This window comes from Passer domesticus, chromosome 6, assembly GCF_036417665.1.
Source record: "Passer domesticus isolate bPasDom1 chromosome 6, bPasDom1.hap1, whole genome shotgun sequence".
Classification (NCBI taxonomy): Eukaryota; Metazoa; Chordata; class Aves; order Passeriformes; family Passeridae; genus Passer; species Passer domesticus.
Genome location: NC_087479.1, coordinates 22,777,229 through 22,804,210, shown reverse-complemented (window position 1 = coordinate 22,804,210; position 26,982 = coordinate 22,777,229). Strand labels below are relative to the sequence as shown.

The 26,982-nt window shown below is 46.1% G+C and overlaps 1 long non-coding RNA gene across 1 annotated transcript; it reads left to right on the top strand.

The window, feature by feature from the left end:
• LOC135302844 (uncharacterized) lies at window positions 1–26,785 on the top strand. Its single transcript, XR_010364421.1, has 3 exons — window positions 1–2,916; window positions 3,003–3,037; window positions 22,147–26,785. It is a non-coding gene; the product is annotated as an uncharacterized LOC135302844 (long non-coding RNA).
• Window positions 26,786–26,982: the final 197 nt, after the last annotated feature.

The window sequence follows — 26,982 nt, the reverse complement described above, 5'->3', positions numbered from 1 at the left end:
GAGGGAGAGTACCTGAAAGAGGTAAAGGAAAAGAGTTACTCATCATGGTGGAGAGAGTGTCCGAGCTCTGTGCAGACACCCAACCTTTCCTTCTGCCTGAGAAACTAAGACTGAATTAGCCTTTGGGTGCAGCAGCAGAACTGCTGGGGATGTCCCTAATTAGCTGAGGGGATCCGTGCATGGAACTGTGGATGCTTTGGCCTTCTCTCTCCAAGCCTTCCTCTCACTTCATACATGGCAAGGATTTAGCAAGCATCACCACATTAATCCTGCTCCTCGCCAGCATTTCAGGAAATGACAGTGTCCTGCAAATATACGCAGGTGAGCTGCGCTGCTGCATATGCTTGGCCTTCTGGCTAACATGTCCTACAGTGTCATCAGCCATGGAGAGGTGCTGTGGCAATACTGCCTTACTACTCTCTTTTCTCCTTGGTTCAGACTCAAATCTTCAGGTTTTGGCATCTCCACACTCTTCCTCAATGAAGAATGCGAGATCTGAGGTGGGTGGTCACAGGTTAGGTGATAGAGAAAAGACAGATCTTGAAGAAGAAATGAGCCCTTCAGGCCTTGCCTTGCTTTAGTAATGCTTTTGGGAGGCAGTTTTCTTGGACCCGCTGTTTGGCCCTCTGATAGCTGTGTCTCCTTTATGCTATTCTGTTAGAGCTCCTTTTGTGTGTTGCAGAAGATGTCATTAGGAGGAGGAGTCCACAAAGCTGTTGAAAACATCTTTCCTGTACATCTTTCTCACACACCCCTTCCATCACTACCCATCCCCACACAGGGGATTACATCTGCACTTCCCACACACTCACCTGGGAACCCCATACACCCACACCTACACACATTGACACAAATGCACCAGAGTCTTATTTTCTGTGTTCCCTGACCTTCCTTTCCTCTTCCCATCTGTTTGTTGAATAATTCCTGGCTAAATAACTTTCTCTGGGCAGCCCCTGGGCTGGGGCACAGGGACTTGCCCCCTCTCCCGCCTGGCTGTCCAGGGGGCCTTTGAACATGTGTTTCTGGGAGGCAGACACCAGCTGGCTGGGTGACATTTGCATAGTCAGCTAAAAGCCCATGAGCTGAGCTGGGAATGTCTGGAGGAGCCTGTGGCAGGATGGAGGGAAGAGGGAAGCGCTGGTCAGCTCGAGGTCAGCTGGAACAGATTTCTCAACAAACAGACAGATGGTGAAAGGAGATGAGGGGTGGGGGGAGCATGCAAAGGCTCCTACATCAAATATGTTAGTCACTAAATGCAGTATAAGTGACCAATGTGCCTATGGGCAAGGCAGTCACCATGCTGCTTCCTTCCAATCCCATGGGATAGATGTATCAGGAGGACACAGGCTCTCATTGCTCTTTGCACAAGGAAGGGGAACAGGGTGGAGCAGGGAAGGGGCAGGGAGAGGCATGATCCCAATGCTGTGAAGAAGCAGCAGGAGCTGGAGGCTCCATGCAGCCTCCTGCAGTGAGCCAAAGGGGCCCTGTTTCCTGGCTCCATCCAGGCACCAGCAGGGCTGCATGACTGTGAGGATTGGCCCCCAGTTGGTCTGATCACACTGAGCTCACAAAGCATCACCCAGCTTGGCAGGTTTGGGAGTGGGGGTTGCACAGTCCCAAGCACAAGGTACCATCCCTCATTGTACAGATCCCCCCCATCCCTGTTGTTGCTGCCTGCTGTTTGCCCCACTTCCCCCCCTACTCCAGCTCATTTCATTGGACTGAAAATAATAAAGCAATCTGTATGGTTTTGCTCCTACAAGGACATGTCTTTGCCATTCCAAAATAACAGCAAAACATATTTATGAGCCCCTGTGCTGCCTTTGCCCTCTCTACTGATCACTGTTCCCGGCTGCCTGCCTGCTTTCATGCTCTTTTCTCTCTGCACAGCCCATTCCTCAGGACAGAAAATACACTTTATTTTTTCATCCCACAGCACCTTTTGGAGGACTGGAGAAAAAAAGCACTCCCTTATCATGGGAATTACTCAGGCAGAGAGAACTGACGTTTGTCCCCAGTGCTTAGAGTGGCCACAATTGAATACTTCAGGATAAAAAGGCCAGGAAACACTATAATGGACAATTAGGGGCTAAGCCACCCAGAGATTACTGTTTCCCTCCTTCCAAGGTGTTTAGCAGTTGCCACATGTCCTTGACCAGAAAGGTTCACAAATTACTTGTCTTTAAAATCCTGGGCTTATATCCTCCATGTACCACTGGTAACTGCTAGAGGCTAGTTATGCACTGTAATATGAGGTATTCCCATTACATACCCATGTTTTGTTTTATTCTTTAGGAGAAATAGAAATGCAATGCATTTATGTAATTTTAAATGCAATTTGGGTTTTACTTTTTTTTCCCCTAATGCTGTTGCCTAGATAGTGCTAAATCCTCTCCTGAGGGATGCAAACACATGTTACACATGTTCCCCATGATGACTGCAGGCAGACAGATGTTACAGGAATATGTAAGGAAGGCTGTCACTCAGACCAGTTAGAGCAGGGAAATTGCACATAAACTCCTTGTGTGTATGATCCCACCCCATGTAAAGGGGGTCTGCACGTTAAGCAAAATTGACAAGGTTCTGATGGCACCAATAAGCCTTAATTGCCCTGGTCTCACCTGGGACCCACACCCAGGAGCTTAATTTAACTGGCCCCTCAGCTTGGGCCACTCATCACTCTCCTGAGCTGTGCTGTAGTTCTGCCTCTCTCCAGCTTGGCCTCATTTCCTGACCTCAGCCCTAGGCTGCAGCAGTGTCTTCAGCCCCAGCTCTTGCTGCTCCTGATGGGACTCCCTGCATGAACCCTGGGCCTGCTTCATCACTTTGCCACGCTAGGCCCATGGGTGGGCCCTGTAACCAGCACAGCTTTACCTCTGAGCACCCCTCCAGTTCTGCAGGACCATGCCTTGATTGGTGAGGACACTGTCTGGGCTGGGATCATCCTTGGCTATGATCTCGTGCCAGAATTTCTTTGTCACTTTTACCTTGTCCTGGCTTAGCTTCATCACAGGTTTTTTTGGAAGTCCAAGTAATGGTAAGTAATCTCTTTTCTCACAATTATATTCAGAGACTTTTAGTAGGCTGAGGATGGCTGATTTTCTTTTAGAAAAGCATTTCTGACTTTTCCTCAGTTTCCATTCCTTTTTGATCTTCCAGTTTTGTTTGTTCCCTGTAGCCTGGAGATGCTGATGGGCAGAAGCCACTTACAGTCTAGACAGTTGTGGGCAATGGTATAATCCTCTGCACTCTGAGCAGTAAACACAGAAATTCCCCCTAACTGCTCAGATCCTGCCTTCAACTTCCCCAGTTAACTGTAGGGCTTTTTAAAGTAAGAACACCTATCTGGAAGAAGCGGATCTTATCTTTCAAAGCTATCTGAATTTCTAACCTATTGAGTATTTTTGTTAACCCATAGTTTCTTAAATAATTGACTCCACCAAAATACCAGGTCATCTTAACTCACCCCAGCTCCCTTTGCATTTGATCTAGACGTCTCTGTTCTGATATACTTGAAATGAGCAAGAGATGTCCTTTGCAGTCAGGAAAGTGTCATGCATGCCTGTTACAAGATAGAAATAGTACTTGTTATTAGAGCTCACTATATATGAAGCAAAAGGAAATGTACTGCCATTGTTTTTCTTAAAAAGTCTTGAATTTGGTCCTCAGGGCTTTATTTGTCACTCAGAAATATTCACATGCCTGTTGGGATTTCATCAGAACACTTGCAAATCCTCCACGTTTTCTGAATTCTCACAGAGGAGGCTCTTCTGTCTTAGGTGTAAGTTGTTCTGTTCTGTGCCTCATGTTTATTCTCTAAACAGGGAAGAGAACTGTTCAGTGCAAGTGTCCCACACAGTTGTCAGAAAGCTGCATTTGTGCTGTGTGGGGAAGAATGGTGGGATGCAGCAGGGCAGAAGGGGGGCTCACCCCACAGGCTGTTCCCACCTGCCACTTGTTCTTGTTCGGGTCAGATGTGCTCCTCAGTCTGAATGCACCTCTGCACTCTGCTGCACTGTCTGAATTGCCACCAATGAAGTATGCAGGGAAGGAGAGAGTGAGGTTGTGCCAGCTCTCTCTGCATACACACATGGACACCTTATCACAAACCCTGCCAGCTCCCGGAAATCTGAGTGCTTTTGTACCTCCAAACTCAAATGTGTGCTTCCCACTCTGTGGGCAGCTGCTGCCAAATGTCCAGCTCATGTTTTGTTTTATGAATCCCTTGCTTCTATGAGGCTTTATTATTATTATTCTTTGAGCTAAAATGGATCCATGACCTTGTGGGAGAAGGACATCGGCCTGGCTGGCAGCGTACATGCTTTCTTGTGCTCACACTCTCCCTCCCCTCCACAATTACTCTTCATGCAGCACAGAAAATAAAGCTTTCCAGCAAAATATGACTGTCCCTCTCAATGGGAGGTCACCAAGGCTTGGGCTAGCACAAGAAAAAGAAAGCCCAGGGAAAGAGCTGCTGCTTTTTGATTTACGTGCTGGCTGGGCAAAAGGAGAGACTGCTGAGCGCAAGGAAGGTACAACAGCAGCTGCTAATTGAGTAATGGCAGCTCAGAGCTGCGGAGAAGGTGGCAGGAGCAGCAAGTGAGACCTTCTCTCCTGGCTGGCAGGGGCCCTTGATTTCTTTTCTTGCCATGGGTTTGAGAGCAACAGGACAGCTCTACATATCTGTTTTGTGACATTGCATAGCACAATTGCTGTGCCTCTGCCTTAGCCAAGTCTGCCCCTGCATTTGGCTCTTTTCCTCATGTTTTCTTTCAAGCCTTTCTCATACCTGGAAAGTTTTATGCACTAGTTGTATATCTGAACAAACAAACACTTTTCTTGGCTCTGTGTCCAGCCCTTGGTGCAAAGACTTGGGAAGTTGAATAGCTTGCCTTCTTCCTGTGCTGGGCATGGGATGCTCATCATGAGCATGTCCTTATGCACACTCCACCATCCTTTCTGTTCTCATCTGGACACTGGGGTTTTTGAGGCTGAATTCAGCAAGAACTAAAATCACATCTTCCTGCAGCTGAGTGCAAGATGCTGCAGTTGTCAGGGTTGTGCAAGGGGATATGACATCTCCTGGTATGGCTGGGCTCAGACAGGGACCTGCTGTTCCTTGCTGCTGCCTCTGTCCACACTGAGCTTCAGCCCCTGAGGTTCCTGCCTGAATGTAAATTTCAGGCACGTGTTCCACATGGCCACCAAGGTGAACATCATTTCCCAGCACTGGTAATAATCCATTCCCCCCATGCTGAATCATATGCCTGATCCCAGGATCACTCTGGAGCTCAGATAGCTGCAACTGGAGAGGCAGGTTGTGAGCAAGACCTGAGCCCATGCCTTTGTCAGTTTTTCTGAACTCCACAAGTCTGGCATAATCATTCCCCTGAATTTGAATACCACTTTTCCACCTCCTCCATGGATGAGTAGATATTATTGTGATAAGCCTGTGTTTTTCTCATACTCTGGAAGAAGGCTATTACTGCACTACTCAGAGCAATGAAGACATTTGTTTCTGGCTGTGAGGGATGCTCAGAGAGGGAGGACAGGCAGAGTCCCTCCAGCATCACTAGAGGTCTCTCTTTATCTGTATGTGCTTGTCTGCAGGCGAATGGGAGAAAAATATATTTGCTCAGAATAATTTCTTTATCTGCTTCTTGGCATGTCACAGCCCTGTAGAGCATGCAAGCCCAGGAATTCATAGGGCTGAGTTCTCCTTGGCTTAGTTTCTCTGGTGTGCTTCTGTCTGGTATCAGTCTTCTGCTGATGAGCTCTCCCAAGCCCACCTTCTCAGCACTTCAGGGCTCTTCAGCTGGGTGGCATCGATAGCCCTTTACCCTCGGTCAGCCCACCCAGGCTCAAGAAGTGATTTGGCAAAACCATGGTCTGAGCTTTCTAGGATCTAGTGAAGAGCTCGTCCTCACCTGACTCCTCACTCTCTGGACAGGCTGTCAGCAGTGTCTCAGCTTGCCCTTCTGTTCCCACGCCTCTGCAACTCCTGTGTGCTTGATGGGTGCTACAAAGTCCTCCAGCATCCCAGCAAAAAGCACCACCAGGAAAATATTGATGTTGTTTGGAGTTGGCAGCAGTGGAAGGAGGCAAACTGTGTGGCTGGTGCTAAAATTTTTGGATCATTGTTGCCCGCTTTCCCATGTCTCACTTCATTGCAACACTGGTGAACCACATTCTCATTTTGCAGGCTTGGAGTACAAGGCCTTCTCAAGGAGCCAGAGTATCCACTTTTATGAGAAACACTTTGGTCTGCACACTGTGGCTTGACTTCCATGAACTGTTCAGTGGCAGGCAATGAGCCACAGCGTGGTGACTTGAGACACAAGCACTTCCCTTTGATGTGAGGGCCTGGGCCCAGCACTGTAATGAATGAAGTATCAACTGCTTTTGCAACATAGGAGAAAAATTTGCTTCTATAGTGTTTGCTTTTCCATATGGAGAGATATGGAACAGCCATCACTATGGTGCAGGCAATGCCACAGCATCAGGACTCCTGCAGCAGTTCTGCAGGGTGATTTTGTCAAGGGCAAGAGTTACTCAGACTCCTAGCAGGCAGTAGCTAGCCTGGCCTTGCAGGCACTGGATATGCCAAAAGCAGCCTTTGGAGTGTGCAAGTAGACTTTGTGTGGCTTCCACCTCAGCCCTGCTGCATGTTGAGCTTGTGTGTCCCCTAAATACAATCACTAGTAGCAGGGGTGAAGGATGTGCTGCAACTTTTCCTGGCTCTGCCCAGCTCTTGGGCTCAGCTTGTTATGCAAGGTTCTCCTTTATTCTCTTCCTTCTATTTTTCTTTTTATTTTTTAAGGTGAGAAATGGATGAAATGTTTGGGCTTAAATAAGACATATAAGCATGAGATAGACTGCAAAGCCAGACTGGTTCTCAGGGCTCTGTCAGTGCTCCCACAGTCTCTTCTGAGCTTATTGCTGGTTTAGCCCTCTTCACTGACACAGGCTTGCAGTTCTGAAAGCCCAGACCAACAGCCTTGCTGCCAGAGCCCAACATGACCTGTAGCCCTTGGTGGCAGTGATTTGACAAGACATGTGGATCTGGAAATCTAGGCCTGGTGGTGGGAAGTGAACTTAGAGAATCCCTGCCATGGCCTAGAAAGGTGAAAGTACTGTAGACACAGGTGGTGCAGCCTGCTTGCATGTAGCTAGAGATACTGATTTTGGGATACAACTGGCCTCTTGGAAGTCTTTTCGATTAGATCTTTGTCTTGTTTTGTACTCATTAACTGCTCCCCCTGATATATCCTTGCTAAACTTCTAAACTTCTACTGGGCAGAAAGATGGACAATTAATGACATGGCATATGAGTGGCTTGGAAAACATGAAGAAATAGAGTGCCTGCAGCTTTCTTGTGATGCATTTGACTTCTGAGCCCAGCAAGACAATGGTTGAAATAGACTGGTTTGTTCATCGGTTGTTTCATTTTTTTCCTATCTGCTCCTTTGCTCTTGTGCTGTGCTAAATGCAGCAAAACCAGTGAGATTGTAATATTCCATGCCGGGAATATTTTCTAAGAGCTAACAAATGCCTGTCTCTCATAGATAATAAAGGTAGACATTCCTGAGTCCTGGTCCTTATGATGAGGTCCTGCCATCTGCTTCTCCTAGCTGCATGTGAATTTATTATTTTTATTCTACTCCTTTGGCAAATTTGCAAAATTGTTCACTGCTACCTTTGCATCCTGCTGTGGGTTCTTCTGTGAGGAGCACTGCAAGGTGAGATGGAGTTAGGTGTTCTGAATGCTGGAATCCTGTAAGTGTGTGAGGCCTGATGGTGACAGTGACGTGGAAACCTGCCTCAGTGCAGTGAAGAGGGAGAGAAATGATGCAATAGCTGTGCACTGCTCCTCTGTGCTTGTTCCTGGAAGGGTGAGATGCAGTAAACCAGCTTTGGTCTTGCTGGGTCTCTGCAGCCCAGAGAACTGCTCTGAATTAGGAGCAGAGTGGATGTTGGGATGTGCTGCTGTCATTTGTCTTTCTGATAGATTTTTCCCTTGGATAATCTCTGAGAGAGCTCAAAAGGAGAAAAATGGTTCCTAGGGCATCTTTTCCTCTGCATACACATAGCCTCACCCAGGTCAACATTGGGCACATTTGCAGAATCAGCCAGCTTAGTAAAGGCTAAGAACATGAACTGTATCTGCAGAGAAGGGGTGTGCTTTGGTTTCCAGGCAAGAATTCTTGCACGGAGGCCACTGTGTAATAGCCAGTCCAAACATACCTCCAGAAGAACCTCTGGCAAAACATTATGTCAGATGGTATCCTTCACTGTCCTGGGGATTAGAAACTTGGTGTTTGGCTACAGTATGCATGGTGAAAGAGAGTCAGTGCTTGAAATACAAAGATTGTCTGAATTTGTTGCTTGAAAAATGGACAGCTTCCCAAAGAGGGAGAAACCAGTACATTAACTGAGATCCAAGACCCAGAAAGGATGGACACAAGAGATGTGCCACATCGGGTCTTTTTAACATAGTGCACTGGTACATAAAACCTGGATATATTTATCCTGTCACCTTGTATCCACCAGGGAACTAGAAAAATTGCCAAATATGTTGTGAGCTGGGGAAAGAGAGGATTGTCACCCACAGACCAGGAACTTGCCTTTCTTTACCTGCTTTCAGTGCAGTGTGGTTTATGCACAGGTGTATTAATATACCTGCTATGTATGAGAGAAGCAGAAAGTGATGCCAGCTGCTGCTGCTGGTTTCAGTGGGATTTAGGAAGCCTAAAAGCCTGGCTGTAGGTCTATTTAACCCTACTCTGCTGTGTCCTTGCATCTCAGAGATTACTGTACATGTTTGCAGGCACACAGGCAATTATCTGCCTGCGTTTCACTGTGTGCTCATGTGTTGGTAGCATCTCCATGCACCCGAGCCTCTGCCTGGGGGTACAGTACAGTGCTGTAACCAGCAATGTCCTGGAGCCAAAGCTGCTGTAGTAATTACAGCAGATAAACTGCTCTGCTTGAGGGTTGCTGTCCACACCAGACTGCAGGCAGGCAGCCTGGCTTTACCACTGAAGTCTATTCATTTTAATAAGAGGGACACCCTGTGTTATTAAGAAGAGTGTTTATTACTGTCGCAGCATGCTGACAGCAGCTTCCATCATCGTTAAAAGGCAGATGTGGGGGAAGAGGGTAGGAAGCGAACTGCTCCTGTCTCAGAGGGTAGGACCCAGCTGGTGAGGAGGCTGAGGGCTTCAGGGCTTTCCCCTGGACCCAAAAGAAAGTTGCTAGTGGAGAGGCCTTCAGGGAGGATGGAGAGGGAAGTGTGGGGCTCTGTTCAGTCTAATCTTCAGGTTCCAGACTAAATAGAAGTCTGTTCTGTGTGGGAGAGAGCCTTACCTGCCTCACACTGTGCAGGGAATGGGAGGCTGCAGAAAGTGGTAGGGAAACTGAGGAGGGCAGCAGCACTGGGTACTTGCTGGGAGAGGAGGGTGTAGGATGCTCATGTGGCTGCTTGGTCCAGGAGAAAAGTCTCAGCACCTTTCTTCACTCTCTTATTTAGTGGTGGCACCAGCACTGAGCTGTATGGTTTGTACAACTCTATCTGGGGCCCCTCACCTGTGACACGTGAGAGGACACCTTAGTGTACAAAAGCAGGCTCTGACTAAGGGAATGGCACAAGCAGACCTTCACACATCGCTGTCTGGATGCACCTCTCATTTTAGCAATTGTCTTATAAATGAGATATCTGGCATAATTCTGGAGTTTGTAGGTTTCAGGGAAGAGTAGGAGGAGTTGGTCAAGAGGTGGTGTTTATGCACTGAGTGAACAGCCAACATTAGTAGATGGCTTTGTTGAGGTTTTCACAATGCAAATGAAACCTGAAGTTTAGAGAAGCCACTGGCAGTGCAGGACAGGAGACAGGGCACCAGTGTAAAAGGTCTGCACACTATGTTTCCACTCTGCCCCTAATGCTTTCACATTTCTGAGCACCCAAGACAAGGTAGTTCTCAGATACAGGTATTTATGGAGCCAAATCCCTCCTGGTTACAGCTCTACTGGGGAAATCAGCTCTCCCGTGCCACTTTCCCTCCTGACGAGTACATGGATGAGGGGAACAAGATGACCTGGGTAGTGACTGTCATAGGATGGAGTTGATGATCCATATGGATCTTCCTGGTGCCCTTTGTCTGCTACAGCACCTGACATAGGTGTTAGTGGAAAAACACACTCCCTCCTGTGCTCCCTATAGAAGTTAAAGCTCTCTGCAGCCCCAAGAGGAGCAATTCTTTCCCAGCAGAGGTGTGATGGAAGACCAATCCTTAGTGGAAACTCCAGGTGTCCTGTAACTTCACAATGGAAGCAGCTGACCGATGTACCACTCGTTTCATCCTAACAAGCAACAGGCGAGTGTGAGGGAGTAGATGGAAAAGAGATACATGGCAGGGCATTCTGCAGGTGAGCAGAAGGCTGGTGGGAGCTTGGAGGAATGTGCCAGTTAGGGAGAAGCCTGCATCCTGAGCCAATGGTGTGTGCTCTGATGCGCAACTCATGCTGCAACTGTGCTGAGTAGAGATGAAGAAGGGTCCTTGTTCTGTGTGACTTAGTGCCTTGCTGACTGTAGAAGCTTTTGCTGGTCAGATGCCTCTGGTGGCTGGGGACAGCTCTGGCTGCTTCCCTGGCCCTCACCCACCTCATTGAGGCTCTCCAGCCATGTGTGACATTAAGGCTCCTCTAGGTCTCGGCAGGTTTTGCAAGGTTGATTGGGACCAGCGCGTGTCACTCTCGGCCACTTCCTCATCACCATAACTCTGGGTTGAATAACAAGAGGCCGAGAATCTGCTAACGCAGGCCCCGGCAGAATGCCCCATCACTCTCTTTTATTCCTACTGGAGATTTATGCTGCCTATCTCCCTTCCCTTTGTCCACCAGCCGGGCCCTATAAGTCATGTTCCTGGGCTGACAGGTCACGTGTCCAGTGCTGCTGCCCTGTCACAGTGACTGATGCCAGGGGGTGATTAAAAGAGAGGAGGGGTGAGAGGTCAGCAGCAGGCGGCATGATGCGAGCGGGGGGATGTAATTATCACTCCTGTGACATACTGCTGAGGGCTTTCATGGATCGTCACCCGGGCTGGAGGTGGGGAGGGCGGTGCTGGAGAAGGGAGGGGGAGTGGATGGACACAAGGCAAGAGTGGGCAGTAGGGTTATGGGAGGCAGGGACTTTCTGCAACCAGAGAAACCAGAAAGTGTCAAGCCCTGGCTGTTCCCCAAACTGAAAACTTGTGCCCTGCAGAAAGACAGAAAGGGCATTTGGAAAGCTGCTGGGATCAGGAAGCAGCCCTCTGTTTGGAGAGGCTTTTGGCCACTTAAAAATGTTTTAAGTTCCCTCCACTTCTGCATCCCAACCCTGACAACACACAATAGACAAAAGTGCCTTCAGACATGTGTGTGATTTGATGGAGAATCCTAGTATGATTTGATGGAGAAACTGGCAGCCTCAGTAACCCAGTGCCTTGTGCTGGCACTGCTCATTTCCTTCTGCAACTCCCTTATCTGGAGCCTTTTATGGACAAGATGATACTTTCTGGGTAAATAGTCTCCCAGATACACCATGCAGTCTATATCTTTGGATGTCCCCTTGGAGCCCCAAGGTAGAGATGGGATCTTCAGCAAAGCAAATAATGAGGAAAAAGTAGTTGAAGACAGAGTGAAAGGTAAATATCTCTGTCCTTGAAAAGAGGAGTTTAGATGGAACAGAAGAAAAACTATCATAAAACCATATAAATGAGAGAAATAATTCAGATTCTGACAATGGGAAGATTAAGAATTCTGGCTGGGAGATATGGGCTGGAGAGTCTAAGATGATGTTGAGAATTGTCTTAGCAATGAGCATAATTCTGAGTATGGTTAGACTCCAGCATTGCTGAGCTTTGGGGCAAGAAGTGAGAAGAGAGTTCACTGTTTCTGTCTCTAGTAGGGCTTACGTAATTCCAAGGTACTAAAATTTTGCTATGGATTCTGTTTGTGCCTTTGAAGGTTCCATTGCCTAAACCTGAATTTCTAATCTGGTCTTGTAAGTGGGAACTACTTCATCAAGGTGTTTCCTAAGCTAGGACATAGATACTCTCAGCCTCTAAGAGTATACATAAAGACCAGTTCCAGTTCCCATGGTTTCAGTGACTCAAACTGTCATGGTGAGCCACAGACTAGCACAGGTATCTCTCATTATAAGCCTGAAGTTTAGCATTAGGCTCTTGGACTGTTTCTAGGAAGTGCTGTCATGCCCTCAGACTTGTGAGAGGCAGGAATGCCCCTGTAGGATAGGCAAGTGTGGCTCATCTAGGCCCACAGCCATCCTCTAACAGAGCTGTCATCTGTGAGCCACAGAAAGATTCAGGAGACAGCAAGATGTGCTCCATCACCAAGGTGTTTTCCTAAACTTTTGTAGTTGGATGATGGTGATGTGGACAGCTGTACCTGGTGCCATTTTGAGCCTTTGATTACTGTTTTTGACAGTACAGGGAATGACATCTCTTCATACTCAGGGGTGAATATGTACATCAGCACTGCTCTAGTTGTCTCTCAGAGGCAGAGATGGAACTTTTTGGTGAAATTCCATTGGCCAGAAATAATTTATGTTTAGAGGGAAAATATCACTGAGTCAGCTAGGGTAAATATTATTCATGCAGTGTGAATTAAAAGATAAGTGTATTGTAAACATTGTCTTTCTCACCAGCTCTAGACAGAATTACTGTCACAAGTCATTGAAGCTCAGAACTTAATTTATCATTAAATTACCTAAACTTAGAAAAAAACCTCAGCAATATTTACAGTAGGTAGTCTTCAGGCTCCAAGTTGCCAGCCATCTTTGCCTTTCATTCAGAGGAATTAACATTTCCTTCAGACACATTCCCTCAGATTCTCAGCATTATCATGGTACATGTAAAGTGTCTCTTCTCTCTGCTTTGTTTCATAATAGCCATGCTGGGAGGCATAGGCAGGGCTTAGTTAATGCCTCATATATTATCATCATGCATGTGCTAGTGTGGCTCCACTGTAGGTTTTCAGACACGTCTTCATTTCTGGAAGGGACTATGGTTATGGGTAGCCTCTGTAACATTAGCAGAATGTTGTCAATATATTTACAGATTCAGAGAAAATATAGAAGGAAGGAATGCTAAAAATTAATCTAATCCAGCCAAAGTATAATTACATGATTCCTTCCAAATTCTTCCCTACCTTAGTCTTTAAGAAAAATTATACACTTTCTAACCAAATTATTTATAGATTTTACTACATATACATCTAAAAAGATATTTGAGCTTCCTGAATCTCCCTTGATGTAGTTTAAGGCTGCAATTTTTTCCTACATTCCAAAGACCCTGCCTCTTGAAAGCAGCCTGCTATGGATTTGAAGATTGCCATTATGTCTCCTCCAGTCTTCTTCTTCTGTAGACTAAATAAACCTGGTTACAGCCTTTTCCCTGCAGGCCAGGTTTTCTAGATCTCTGACCATTATTTCTTAACTTCCCTGTGGCCTTTTGGATTTGAACTTCAGTGAAGAGTAAAGAACAAGGAAGGGCCAAGAAGTCCAACATAGACCTTAGTAACACTAAGGAGAGCACAAGGATTAGAGGAAAATATACTTTACTGGAAATCAGCTCAGAAGATGTTGAAAATTTGAAGGATGGGAACTGGGAACTGAAAAGGATGAACCTAACCAATGTGGTGTCCACTGAGTCACCTCCTATTTGGTGATGCTGGAACAGATGCCTTTTTTAGTGTGGCTTAAAGAAATCTTGTCACTTAAAGTAGTAGGGACTGAAACTGAATGGGCTTGGGAAACATGATACCAAAAGTGAAAGAGCAGAAAGTTACTTGGGTTAAAAAAATCTGTGTGAATACATCCCAGATCTTTTGCAACTCTTAACTCTAATAAAAAGTGTGATTCCTTGTGTTCCTTTTCTAAAAGAGTTCTAGGTAGTGACATTGGCAGGAAATGTTTGATGGACTGAAAATTTTAAATCGAGGAGGAGTTCCAGATGTGAAGTCTGAGTATTTGTGTTGGAAACCTGGGTTGTAGGGCTGATGTAGGTTATTACAGCATATGGACTAGAAAGATCTCTTCTACTCCAAACAAATCAGTTGTAATCTTGCACGCTAAGTGCAAAATCCCTTTTTTCTTTAGTCTTCAAATACAGATTCATTCCTCAAAAACATTTGATGAATTTCAAACAGCAAATACACTTGAGAGAATTCAACTGCAACAAACAAGCTGTCAGTGAAGAAATGGGCTAAATTTGGCAAATAGAGTATTTGCTGGATATTGCTCACTTAAGTTTACAGGGGACTGGAAAGGACATGCCAAAACAGCTGTTTCTAGTCTTTGCACAAAAGATGTTTCCTTGAGGAAGGCATTAGGAGTCTCTTATTCTAGAGGAGAAAAGATAAGTGAAAGGCAAAATTTACTGATGATGAGCTCTGGCAATAGTGATGGGAGGCAAAAGGATAGGGTAGTTAACAGAGGAACTGGATGATGATAGGCAGGGACAATGAGAGCAACAGATAGGAGTGGGAGACACCAGAGGGGTGGGAAGCATAGGGGAGGAGGTGAGGAAGTGAGCCAGGAGAAGACAGCGTGACTGTGTCTGATCTACACTGACGAGTACCAATGTTAACTGTCACCTCTCATCTCCAAACTAAATCACGCCTGGAATTGGAGGCAGCAAGGAGCTGATAGAGTCAGCCTTAGAGAGCCGACAAGTCAATCAGAGCGGAGATGCGTGGAGAGACACCAGCTTTATAGGGCTCGGTGCCTTCATTCATCGCAGGATTTACACCTGTCAGGCTCCCGCGGGGGGAGCGCGCCGGGACTCGCTTTGGCACCACTTAAAATGGGACAACAGACACATTACTGCAATCACCCTCTGCCTTCCTGTCCTCTGGAGGGTGTGTTTTATATTACAGGGAGCTCAGCTGCCTTTGTAAGTTGAATTTGAAGCTGAACACACCTCTCACTATGCAGGACGGGATTGCCTGCATTTCAGCACCTGGAGGGCTATTCCCCATGCACACCTGCAATGCCCCAGACCAAAGAGGGAAGGAGGGCTTTGCAGGGCAGGGGGAGATGATGGGATAACTGTTCACTAACTAAAATGCTTCAGGAGCTATGTGGGCTGTGCAAACCTCATTACCTGAGTCTGACATAGTATCTATTAGAAGAGGTCAAAGGAGGCCAGAACAAGATCTTGGCCTTCCTGTCTTCTTTCCAGCTCTTCTCAAATACCTGCTGTGCTCCATAAAGATTCTTCTCTCCTTTCAAAAGAGTGCCCAGATCAGAACTCTTCCCTGCTGGCTAAATCCTGGGTACCAAAGCTTGTGATACAGGCTTTGAGCTGCCTGATCTCTTAATCCAGCTGTGTGTATTCATTTGAAACTGAAAGCAGCTCCTTTTTGTCGTCTGCTTCTCAGCATTAACTTCTCTTTGATGTAATTCTTGCTTCCGATGCTCTCTCCCTTCATGGGGAAGATTAGTGTGAAATTGGCCTGCTTCTCCAGAGACTGCAGTGTTAAGCCTTCAACACTTGGTCCTTATTGGAAATCCTTAACCCACATCGAGAAGAGGGGGAGGGAAGGAAAGTGTAAGAGTTCCAGATTTGACTCTGCCAGAGCTCTGATGCCTCCTTTCCCTTCAATGTTTTGGGAGTGGGGAGCATGGGTGTTGAAGAACTTAGGGATGTTCTCTGAATGATCCATGTATTTTAAAGCAGGGACTAAGATGCCATCCTAGCTGCTAGGCATACATCCTCTCAGTTTGAGAAGTGAGGATGGCAATGCAGGGCTAATCAGAGGGAACTGTGAACATGCAAACAGTATGGCTGAGTTGGTCAGAGTGACATGTTTTGGGAATTAAGCCACAAAATTGATGCTAATCTGCTTTGAGGAAGTACACCTGGAGATGGGTTTCCTATGTCTATGTGGTGGGGATGAAGTGCAAGAGAGTGAATTTCTCTCTTCTTGGATAGATGTGGGTACAGGGTTGCCTTAGACTTCATGTGGAGCTTTTTCCTCATGAGAAGACTGATGGGCTCAGTGGGGAGAGACTTCAGTGAACTCCACTACTGCATTTCCTGAGTATCTATGCCTTAGACAAGTTCAAAGACAGAGTTGTGAGCATTTTCCCTTCCCCACAGTGACAGGACAACATTCCTTGCTCTCCCTTTCATCCTGCTTCTTGCTCCTGCCTCCCCTGGTATGTCTGCTTTCTGCTTGTCTTCCATCATCCCACCATTACATGAACTTCTACTTTAACTTCCATCAGCCCTTGGATCTGTGCCTGCTCCTTCCTCCTCCATCAGTCTCTTTTGCACCCACTCTTTCTCCTGGTGGCTCTTCCCTACTCCCCACTCTCTCAGGTCCTGACTTTTGCTGCATTCCATCTCCACTATCCCCTCCTGCTTGGTCCTGCTCCATTGCCCTCCCCACAAACACATGGTGCCATTATCTAAGGAAGGGCCTTGAGCACCCCCCTTGGTTTAGCCTTGTGCTTCCTCTTGCTTGGTCACCCCCCTCCCCTACCCAGGTCTGCAAATCACTCCTTCCCATGTCAGCCAGCAAATTGGTTTATCCTCCCCCCATCCCAGCTTTCATTACCTTGCCGAAATGAAGCGATATCTCCTCGGCGGAGGCTTCCCGTCGCTGCAGCCAGTACCCAAATCATGAGAGCTGGCATAATAAATGAAGACAAAGTGCCGGCGGCCCGGGCCATCTCTCCCACTGCGCCACTAGCCGCTGCCAGCTTCATTATTCGCTTAAGTTGCCGGAGAAAATTACTTAACCCTGACCCGTGTATTAGGGCCCTGTATTAATGCTGCGACAGGCGTCTCTTACAGCAAAGAACAATTTATTAGAGCCGAAACAGGCTGCTTTTCTCTGTCATTTTTCCAATCTGAGCTTTGAACACACATCATTAAACTTGTCTGACTCTCTCCCCTTCTCCATCATTCCTTTTTTATTTTTTTAAACAGAAAGTGCTGTAGAGAATAGAGATTGTTCTGAACTCACTGAGTGCCTCAGACTTTGCCTCCTCCTTTCTCCTGTTATGCTCTTTCCTCCAAACATGTCTCCATCTCTCTCTGTGTAATTCACCCTTACTCTTCTCCCTTTGTAGTTACATACCTGTTTTTCAAACTCTTCTTCCTGAAGTTCTCTCACATTCTTTGCTTGCTTACCTGTCCCTCTTTGTATGGGTGTCACACTTTCTTTCACTCCATAACTTTGGCTAATCTAATTTTTTTCTCTGGGCCAAATTGGAAGAAATATGCTGGAATTGACATGTTCCCAATGTCAGAGTAGGGGCTGTCCCACTTTTGTTCTGGGATTTCCTGGACTAGCAGAGATCATCAGAGCATGGAGTTGCCTTATGAACTCATTTTCAGTACCACTATCCCCTTCTCTCCAAGGGCTAACCATTGTTGGGGCCTCTACATCACCCAGCAGTCCCCAGGCAGTGCAAGCACCAGGAAGGGTTTCAGAGGACTAGCTGGGGCAGGGAGCTTGCTAAAATATATGCAAATACTTTGGTGGCATTCGGTTATGCTCTCTTCTTTAAGGTGACTCAGTGATTTTAGTCATTGAATTGACAGTGCACAGCCTTCAATTGGGATAGATTTAGTTGGAGGCTAACCATGCAATTTCTTCCTTTCTCTATATTTGATGGGCTACAGAGGGAGACAGAGAGGGAGAGATGAGAAGCTGCCATACAAGCTCTTCCTCAGACCTCATTGGTGAAGCCTTGCAAAGCTGGTGCCAGAATACTAAGGAAGAAAACAGTAACAGAGGGTTTTTCAAATACTTGATCACTTTTTGTTTGATATGCAAGGCCTAGACTTATTTACTTGAAGAGAACCTGGGCAATCTGAGTGCAGAATGATTGCTCAGACTGGATATCCAAAGCTGGAGGCTACCAATTTATAGCAGTCTCAGTGGAGTCTCAGCTGTTTAAGGCTTGGTGAGAGGGTATTTGGGTTCAACTGCCAGGACTGAATGCTTGGCCCCTGGGTCAGGCTGCCTATTGTGCTGCTGTAGATTGTCTCCAGAATCCCTCTGGCCAGAAGTCACATTAGCTGAGGGGCTGGCATGAAGCTACCTCTTAATAAAGAGGGAGATTCTGTATTAATTAATTCTGTATGAATTAGTTGACTGATGATACTAGAAATTTTAGGCTAAGCCTTCAGCATCATTAGAAGGAGACAACATGAGTAACCCAGAATTTCAACATGCAAGCTACTTATGGCAAACAGTCTTCTCCATTTCCATTGTACTGGTGATTTGCACTAAATGTACACTTCGTTTAAAAAAAGTTAAATATAGAGACTTTCATAAATCATTACGGTTTGAAAGGTTTCTAACTCTGGTTCTGGACCTACTCTTAACTGTCTGTTAATGATTTGCTCATTGCCAACAATTTTGTCATGGGAATACATGCATGAAGAGAACCTGCTAAGGATTGAATAGATCTTGGTGATCACCGTGCCCTCCAGTTTGCTTTCCAAGAGACCATATATTCCTGGACATGTCCTTTATTTGTCAACAATGAAACTTGATGCTAAATGGGAGGCCTTGCCTCATGTGCAGGGTCTACTTCTCTCTGCTTCTGTCTGGATGGCCCCGAGGAGCTGGAGATTACTAGAACTCAACATGTGGTCACGCATAGAAGAGATTAAGCTAAGAAGGTGTAGATCTGCCTGGTTTGGGAGTTCAGGGAGATTATTTCTGCTACTGTATGCAGAACTTTATACACTGCAACTGTGAGCACTTCTGTTTGCATTCATGGTCTCCTGTGTGATCTAGGTGAGAAGTATTTCTGGTTTTACATCAAGTTATTGTAAATCTTATGCCGGATTGATTTTCCTGCAGCCTATAGAGTGGGACAATCTGCCCCTCATCTTAAATCTAGAGGAATGGATTTGTCAAAGGACGAGGAGAGTTCAGACCTCATAGTTTTTTCAATCTGCAGCTGCTCAGTCGACACTCTGACTTCTCTGTTGCACCTTTTCTCTCCCATATGGACCTTTCCAAAGACCCTTTGTCATCTCAAAACCAGATTTTGAGATTGAGACTTGATAGTCTCAAGTATATTATTGGCAACAGACAAACAATCCAAAAAACCATAATAACTAAAGCATTAACTAATATTAATTGTGGAAGTAATAGGCTATATTACTCAAATTTAGCAGAAATATTCTTATCTTCCTGTCCACTCAAAATTTGTCTGGGATACCAAAGCTTTATACTGAAAAAGGAATGAAAATTTAAGTGATGGAGTTTTTGCATAGAATCATTCACATTCAAGGTGGGAGTTCAACTTTTTATCCTAGTCTCATCCCCTAGTGCTTATGTGGGTTGGATAAATTTTCAAGGCTGCTTACCTTCACAAAGAGGGAGAAAGTTATTTCTAGCAATGTCAGGAATCAAGGGGATTCTGTAGCTATTTGTCAGGGGAGTGATTGTGAGCTGAAGGACAGGAAATTCATGAAGACATAAACATGGTACATGAAATGTCTTGGGGGCTGGTGGGCTGTACCACTGCAGTGATACCTCTAGAATAGAGGAAATATCTCAGGAGGCACACAGAGAAAGAGTGTGCAAAATCTGGATCACAATACAGTATGGGATAGTTTCCTCCCCATGTACATCATTTCTGTGACTGATTCAGTCAGAGGTCCTAATTTTTAGCCACCTGTTGAGGGATCAGCTAATGCAGGACACTCTGAATAGCCATGCATGGCCTTCTCATGTAGCTGGGAAGGAGGCCAACACTTTTGCATCTTCTTCTTTGGCCATCAGGGAAAGGCATTTTAGATGAGCTGTGAGGTGGTCCTTTAGGAGCTGAACAGCTCCAGTGGGCTTTTGTTTAGTGTGCAGGCTCTGCCACCACATAAAGCATCTCTTCAGTCACTAAAACTGCTGATCTGTGGAACCTCTTCATTGCTTTTTCCTCAGATGTGAGTAAGTGGTCACTGGCGCTGACATGGAGAAGAGAGGTGGAGGAGATGGCAGTGAGGGTGAGAGGGGATGGTTGGTTGGTGCAGCTGCCCTTCTGCTGGGAGTCCCTCCCGAATTCCCTGCCACTCTCCTGTTTAGCCTGATAGCTCCTCCAAGTTCTCTAATCACCTTCTTGCTGTAATGAGCCTCTCATCTCACTGATGGAAATCAGGGTATTTGGTTATGAAAGGGACACTGTTAATAACACGATCTCTCTCTTCTCCACTCCATCCCCCACTCCCCCATCAACCCCCCTTCCAGTTCTCCACACAATTCTCTCAATTAATGATAGGCAGAAATTAATTTTTCCCCTGGACTGAAACAATTGCTTGGCGGAGGATTGCCAGCTCGGTTCCAGATAGGGACCTTTCCCAGCAGAGCCCAGAGAAAGGAGGAGAGACCGAGGTGATAAGCAGGGCCCTATCAGCAGCCACAGGACGCAGTAATACAAATGTTATCCTTAGAAATGTATTTAAAGAGGATATGTTTATAATTCGAAGGGGATTGTCAGGACTGCTCCCCTCCCCCTCCCCACAGATCGATGCTGCTGCGTTCTTCCTTACCAGGAACCGCTCTCAACCCTCTGAAAGGCTTGGCAATGTCAGCACCCCAAGCTCCCCCAGCCACAGTATGAGGTAGGAGAAGGGGGTGCCTGGGTACACTGCTGGGAATGGCTGTGGAAGGCCACAACACCCAGCAGGCAAAAGTCAGGAAAGACAGCAAGCAGGATCTTCTCCAGAGGCAGGGACTTACAGCAGTTCTGCTTGGATTTTGAGCAACAAGAGGCAAGGAGTGATAAATACAAATATGCTGTGCTGAAAGAAAGCAGTGGTAGAAGAGTGAGTAAGTACATGGAGGTAAGGCAGGCGAGCCAAGCCCTAGCTGCAGGCTGGTCTGGAGGGCAGGGGGAGGTTAAGTACAGTCTAGAGCAGGGATGTAGTTGCTGTTGCATGTCACTCAGAAAATGCTGTCCTCTTGGTTGCTTTCTAAAACTACACATTGATAGATATATGTAAAATAGCTCCATGTTTAAAAAAAGCCATCTGGCCCAGCCCAACCTACAGATGCCAGCCAACAAGTGTGCTCCTGGCTGAAACACCCAGCCCAGTTCACGCACCCATGGAACAGGGCACCTTCACCTTCCCCTCAAATAAGGAATGACAACGCACTCAGTAAGGCCTGCTGGCAACCCCTGCCTGCCCACCTCACGCAGCCTTGTGACATATCCCCCAGCTCTATATAAGACCTGCTGTTCTTCTTTGTACCAGTTAATCTCACTGAAACAAACAGGCAGATAATCACAAGACACAAGGACAACAGGAGAGGAACAAACAAGAGAGGCCATAGAGGACTTTCAGGAAGCAAAACCTGCAATCATTATGACTGCAAAAGACATAATTCCAGCCTCCCCAAGGCTTTACCTGTCCTTGTGGGTGATGCCCACACTTGGCTATGCTGGGTTGCTTTGAGGCCTATAGATTTTGAAACACCACTTGTTCTTGCTGAGGGCAAGCTAGCACTCAGTTCCTGCCCAACCACATTAACATCCACAATGCTCCAGCCCTCACCAGCATCACTGGTACCACTGCCTGCTCTCTGCTGCCGTGGCAAATGTACTTCTTTTCTGATCATTGAATCATCCTCAGGGGATTTAGTCAGGTCCCTGTGGCTGGCTGGTAGTCTGCAACTCTGGGTGTCTCTGAGGCCGCTGTTTTTACACCAGCAATGGCAGGTAGACAGGCACTCCAGTAAGAACCCAGATCACTCCAGTCCTATAGAAGTCCTTGATCAACTGCCAAATAAAGCAAAATTATAGAATAAAACATGCTAGATAAGAGATGAGTAGCTTCATGACCAGGCTTTCTGTTGCAAGATTAAGAGGAATCCTGCAATTTATTTAGTGGTTCTTTAGTTCCTGCCTTGCTTGCCCTCTGTTTCTCTTTTCCTTTAGTTCTTGCTTTCAAATTACAGCATTAACATCCTCTTTCTGTCCTTTCCATGGAAGAAACCAAGTAAAGCTTATTTCATTTTATTAATTTCTTTCTGAAGGAACTCTGCATCTGTGACACTTTGTCTCTCGCCTGTCACAGTAACAATCACATTTGTTTTATGTTACCTCACACCTATATTTAGTGTATTCTTCACAGCAATCAGGAGTTTGATTTGGCCATATCAGCAGGTGTGGCACCTTGTCACAAGTCCCAGCACTGCATCCTGCACGTGGTAATTGCTCAGCCAACTGCCAGCAATGATGGAGTCCTCATGAATCCTCACTGAGGTAGGATCTGCATCGCTATTCAGTGCTCAGCACACAATACTGGAAGGAGGGTTCATACACACCAGGTCCCACAAAGCCTCTGGTTCCCCTCACTTCAGCTCACTCTGTCTCCACCAGGCAGACTTTATCGATCCACTGCCACATGTGTGAAGGCAGGCACCAGTCCCAGAAGGCCCAGAGCATCTCCTGGGGCAGAAAGGGTAGAGGAGGATTTGGTAGACCCTACTGGCATTCCAGTACAGGGGAGCAGTGTTAGACCAGAGAAGATCTGATTCAGTGAGTCTGAAGAAAAGACACATGTTTTAAAACATAAAATCAATTTGTTGTGCAGTGTGAAATCCTCTTTCTTTTGCTGGGCACAAGTGAAATCTTTTGGCCTCATGTAGAGGAGCTGTGGGACAACAATAAAACCTAAAATCCAGACCACATTTAATGGAACTAGACAGACTCACTGCAAGATTAAAATACAAGTTTTGCAGACAAGCCAGCCCTACTTTCTATATTACTTCATGTTCATAGCTAGAAAGTTCTTTCAGACATCTCTGTGGAGTGTATTAGGGACGCTGGAAATTAAACACAGGCCTGTCAAAGGATGTTGAAATAGAGGTCAATCATTTGGACTATCAGGAACTCTTAAAGTCCAGATTAAAAGGATACCAAAGATGCTGGCAGCAGATTAAATAAATGTATGCCTGAGTTTCACTGCACCCTCAAAGATACTTGGGAACCAGAACATATTAGGGGAACAGCACCTGATGCTTGTAGAACAGTAACCAGAAATAAACCAACCCTGTCTGTTCCACAACTTCTGTTGGGCTTTTGGCCCAACATCAGGCAAGGGTCCTGATGTTGCGCCAAAAGCAAGAGCTTTGACTGTAGAGTAAAAAGTATTTACTGCTGTGGTCTGTAAAAGAATGCAGACTGGATATTTGCCCTGCAAATGACACCAAAGAAGAGAAAACACCAATTTTTTTTCCCTGCTGTCTCTCTCCACTTTTGCTGACTCCCTCAGCAGCATGGTTTCTCCACCCATTCCCAGTGCTGCTAAACAGCTCCCTCAGATCAGCACGTAGTGATATTGGTGGTGTTCGGGTAATCTGTGTCACAGGAGCATGTGGTGACTCATTTTTCCAGGCCCATGGGAGTCACTAATTTGAACTGTTACCAGCTTCTTTGGCAACACCCATGGAATGATATGGGAATATGAAGCTAGGATATGACCCACTCCATAAAGGAAGGACACAGAGCTATCTCTGCAATTGACTGATTCGCTTGAGCTTCTGCAATGAAGTTCCTGGATTCTCTGCACATCATTTGTTCCCTCAGTGTTTCTCACTGTTGCTAAATTGATAATCCTCAGTGATGTGGTGGAGCCACCAATCCTGGTGACAGTGGAATTCTTCCCCTTTTTCATCATGTTTGGTAGTACTAAAATATTCTTAATTGATAGTGGCTTGTCCAGTTACTCAGAAAGAGCTACCATGAGGTCCACCATTAAAGCTATCACTAGATCAGTTTGCGTGGCCTTTACTAGCAGGAGTTTGCATGAGCCCAGTGGTACAAAACGCCAGGAAAGAAGCTGAGCTCTGTAAGTGTGTTTGGATTGTCCTCCCTAGCTATATTCTTGGGGCTGGTATTCAGTGATTGTTGCCTTACACACATAGCCAGAGCCTCCATGACAGCCTCCTCCCCCACCTTGCCATTTTCACACAGCTTTTGTCACTGGGCTACCCATGCTGAGCCTGCCTGGCATCGCCTCACACAAATGTCAACGTTGGTGGACTGACACCTCCAGATGGGAGCGATCCAAGGCAGACTGTACCAGCTCCCAGGGAGAAGATCCTAGAAGGATCTTGACATATGCAGAGCCTCCCAGATGCCATTTTTGTCACTTTCAGGTGCTGTTTCAACTTGGACTAGGGAAAATGGGCTTTGAAGGCATCTGAGGGAGTGTTCTTCCAAGACAAGTAGACACAGGCTGGTTAGTCACACCAAGATGCTGGTGAGTGTTTGATGCACAGAGAAGGCCTCTCCCTCTGGCCAATGTACACCTATTTCTGGTAAGGACTGGATGTCTAAGAGTGGGTACATCCCAGCACACCCACACAGCTGGACCAAACTGATAGCCCAAGATTTTCCAGAGGGCAACTTGCAACTCAACAGCCGAAGTCTTCAGAAAATCCTTCCAGGTAGTGGGCAGGAAGGAAGCGTGGCAGTACAGCCTTGTCCACCATGCACTTCTCCCTCCCTCGCTCCCTCCCTCCCTCCCTTTCAGTCCTGTCCTTTCTCAATACCCAGGAAAGATTAACTCCTCTTCGCACACCAGAGAAAGTTATTATCATTAATGAAGAATTAAAAGAGAGTGATTAATAAAGGGCCCTTATCTGGCCGTGAGGAGGAGGCTGGACAATGGAAGGAAGATGGAGAAAATGAAAAACAATAAATATGAAGCGTAAAAGGAGGCGAGCACTGCTCCCACTTGTTAGATCGCAGCTGCATCTCCTGAGGGGGGAAGGCTCCAAATTGCTAATTACTGCCTCTGAAAAGACCTCGCTCTGATATGTTTTCTGCTGAAAGGTTCCCATTAATGAAGCAGCGATGATGCCGTTTCCCTTTGACTTGCCTTCAATTCCCTCCCTGAGCTTCCTCCCAAGCCGGGAACAATGAGGCCCTGGGAGCTGGCGGCTCCCACAGGCCTCTCGGAGACTAGGCCGGGGGCAGCCGAGTGAGGGGAGCCGAGCCGGCTGTGAAATATGGAGGGGGGAGATAAGGCAAAGACAGAGGAAAGAGGCTCACTCCCAGGAGCCCAGGGAAAATTTGCAGTTATTATGAAGGAGATGAGACAGATTAAAAGCCCTTGTGTTCTGCGCTGCCCTTTTATTTAGTGGCTTCATCTCTGAGATGAAAGAAGTTGGAAATGACTTTCTCCGCATTTTGCTGCAAGAAGCTTCACGGCACATTTTTTGACTTTATTCCTCCCTTTGTCTCTTGTCCCCTTTCTGTCTCTCTTTTTCCTTTTAACCCCTGGAAGGTTTTGCTGTGAAATGTCATGGGACTAGGCAGAGCATTTGCTGGGGTAGAGCAATGACCCTGCTGCTCTCCCCATCCTACTGGGCTGTACGGCTCCCGCTGCCCACCGAGGAGGGAGCTGGGCCAAGGCACGGCCACGACAAGCAGAGAGCAGCCAGCCAAGCTTCCTGTCCTGCTTGCCTCAGAAATGTCCCTCACCACTAACACACCCTCTCCTGCCTCCAGGCCCAGCAGCAGCTCAGCACAGGTGACCGCAGCCTCTGGGCAGGAAAAAACCCCATCCTTACAAAGCCAAGTGATGGATAAGAATACATGTGGGATAAGAGTGCTGAACATTTTGTATCCCTGGAGCATTTAATGAGCAAAATTGGTGCTGAGAAGTTGGGACAGTTCCCATTGAGGCAACCTACAAAGTGCACAGAGAGTAAACAATTTGCCAGGGATGAGGGATGAAGTTGAATGCAGACATGGATTCAAAATTAACTTTTGCTGACCCTGTCAGGGGTCAGGACCTTGTAAGACTGGACAGAAATACCATAAACTGCTCAAAACCAGATTATCCCAACTGCCTCATTATATTTCTTGAACTCTTATTCAAATTTTTCTAATTTTTCCCCGGACACATCAGTGCTCCTTTGTGGTACCCTTTTAGTTCTTGGGACCCTTGCAATTGCAAGAGCACTTTCATCCTGTCTTTTGCTTTTGTCCTATCTCTCTCACAGAAAACCGACCCTGTGTACCAGTATGTTGTCTTTACTCAGGCCAAATGCTGACAACATCTGCAGAAATTTGAGTGTTGAATATGGAAAAAAATAATGGATGGTTGAAGTAAAATTTATACCAGTTGCAAAACATTTTGTTGACCTACAGAAACAGCAGAGAACTAGTTGGGAAATGAGGGGAAAATAAAAGAAATTAGAGTGGGCATCTGCTGTCATCTCCCCAGGACATCTGAATACAGGATTTCTTGTACACAATTGTTTGTCTGGTTTGTTATCCTGCCTGGAACGGCAGCCAGTATCGAGTGCTTGAAATGAAGGGGTAAGAAGCTCTGAAGTGATGTTTACAGAATAACCTTCCCATCAGGGGAGTTTCTCTGTAACCCAGACATTTTGTAGCTGTTTTATATCCTGAAGCATGAAAAAGGATTGCAGCGGTGAAACAGGATTAGATTTTAGGAGGGATTTTCTCTCAGATCTGAGAGTAAAAAGAAAACCCCTGTATTGAAAATAGGAAACTGGCAGGGAAAACAAAATGCTGCTAGCAAGTAAGGTGAGTTACTACCCCAGAAAGGGTTAAAAAACCAAAAGGACAGAATTTTACAGGCAAATTGGTACACATAAAGTAACTTTAATCAAGTCAGCTATTGGAAATGGGATTTTAAAAATCTACCTAATGACTGCTTTTCTTCTTTTAATATTTATTTTCTAAGGAAATAATAGCGAACTACAAGGAAATGAAAATGTTAACATGACAGCTCAGACTGCCATCAAGGACTGGTTAGATAAACAGCATGAAGAAAGTTCAGCAAAGCTAAATGAAGCTTGTCCTATTGGGGTGTAGGAATCAATGGCAAACTCAAGGATTCAGTTATTTTTGAAGTATCTTGACAAACCAGGGAGGGTGCCAGAGGACTGAGGAAGAGCAAACACAGCGCCGGT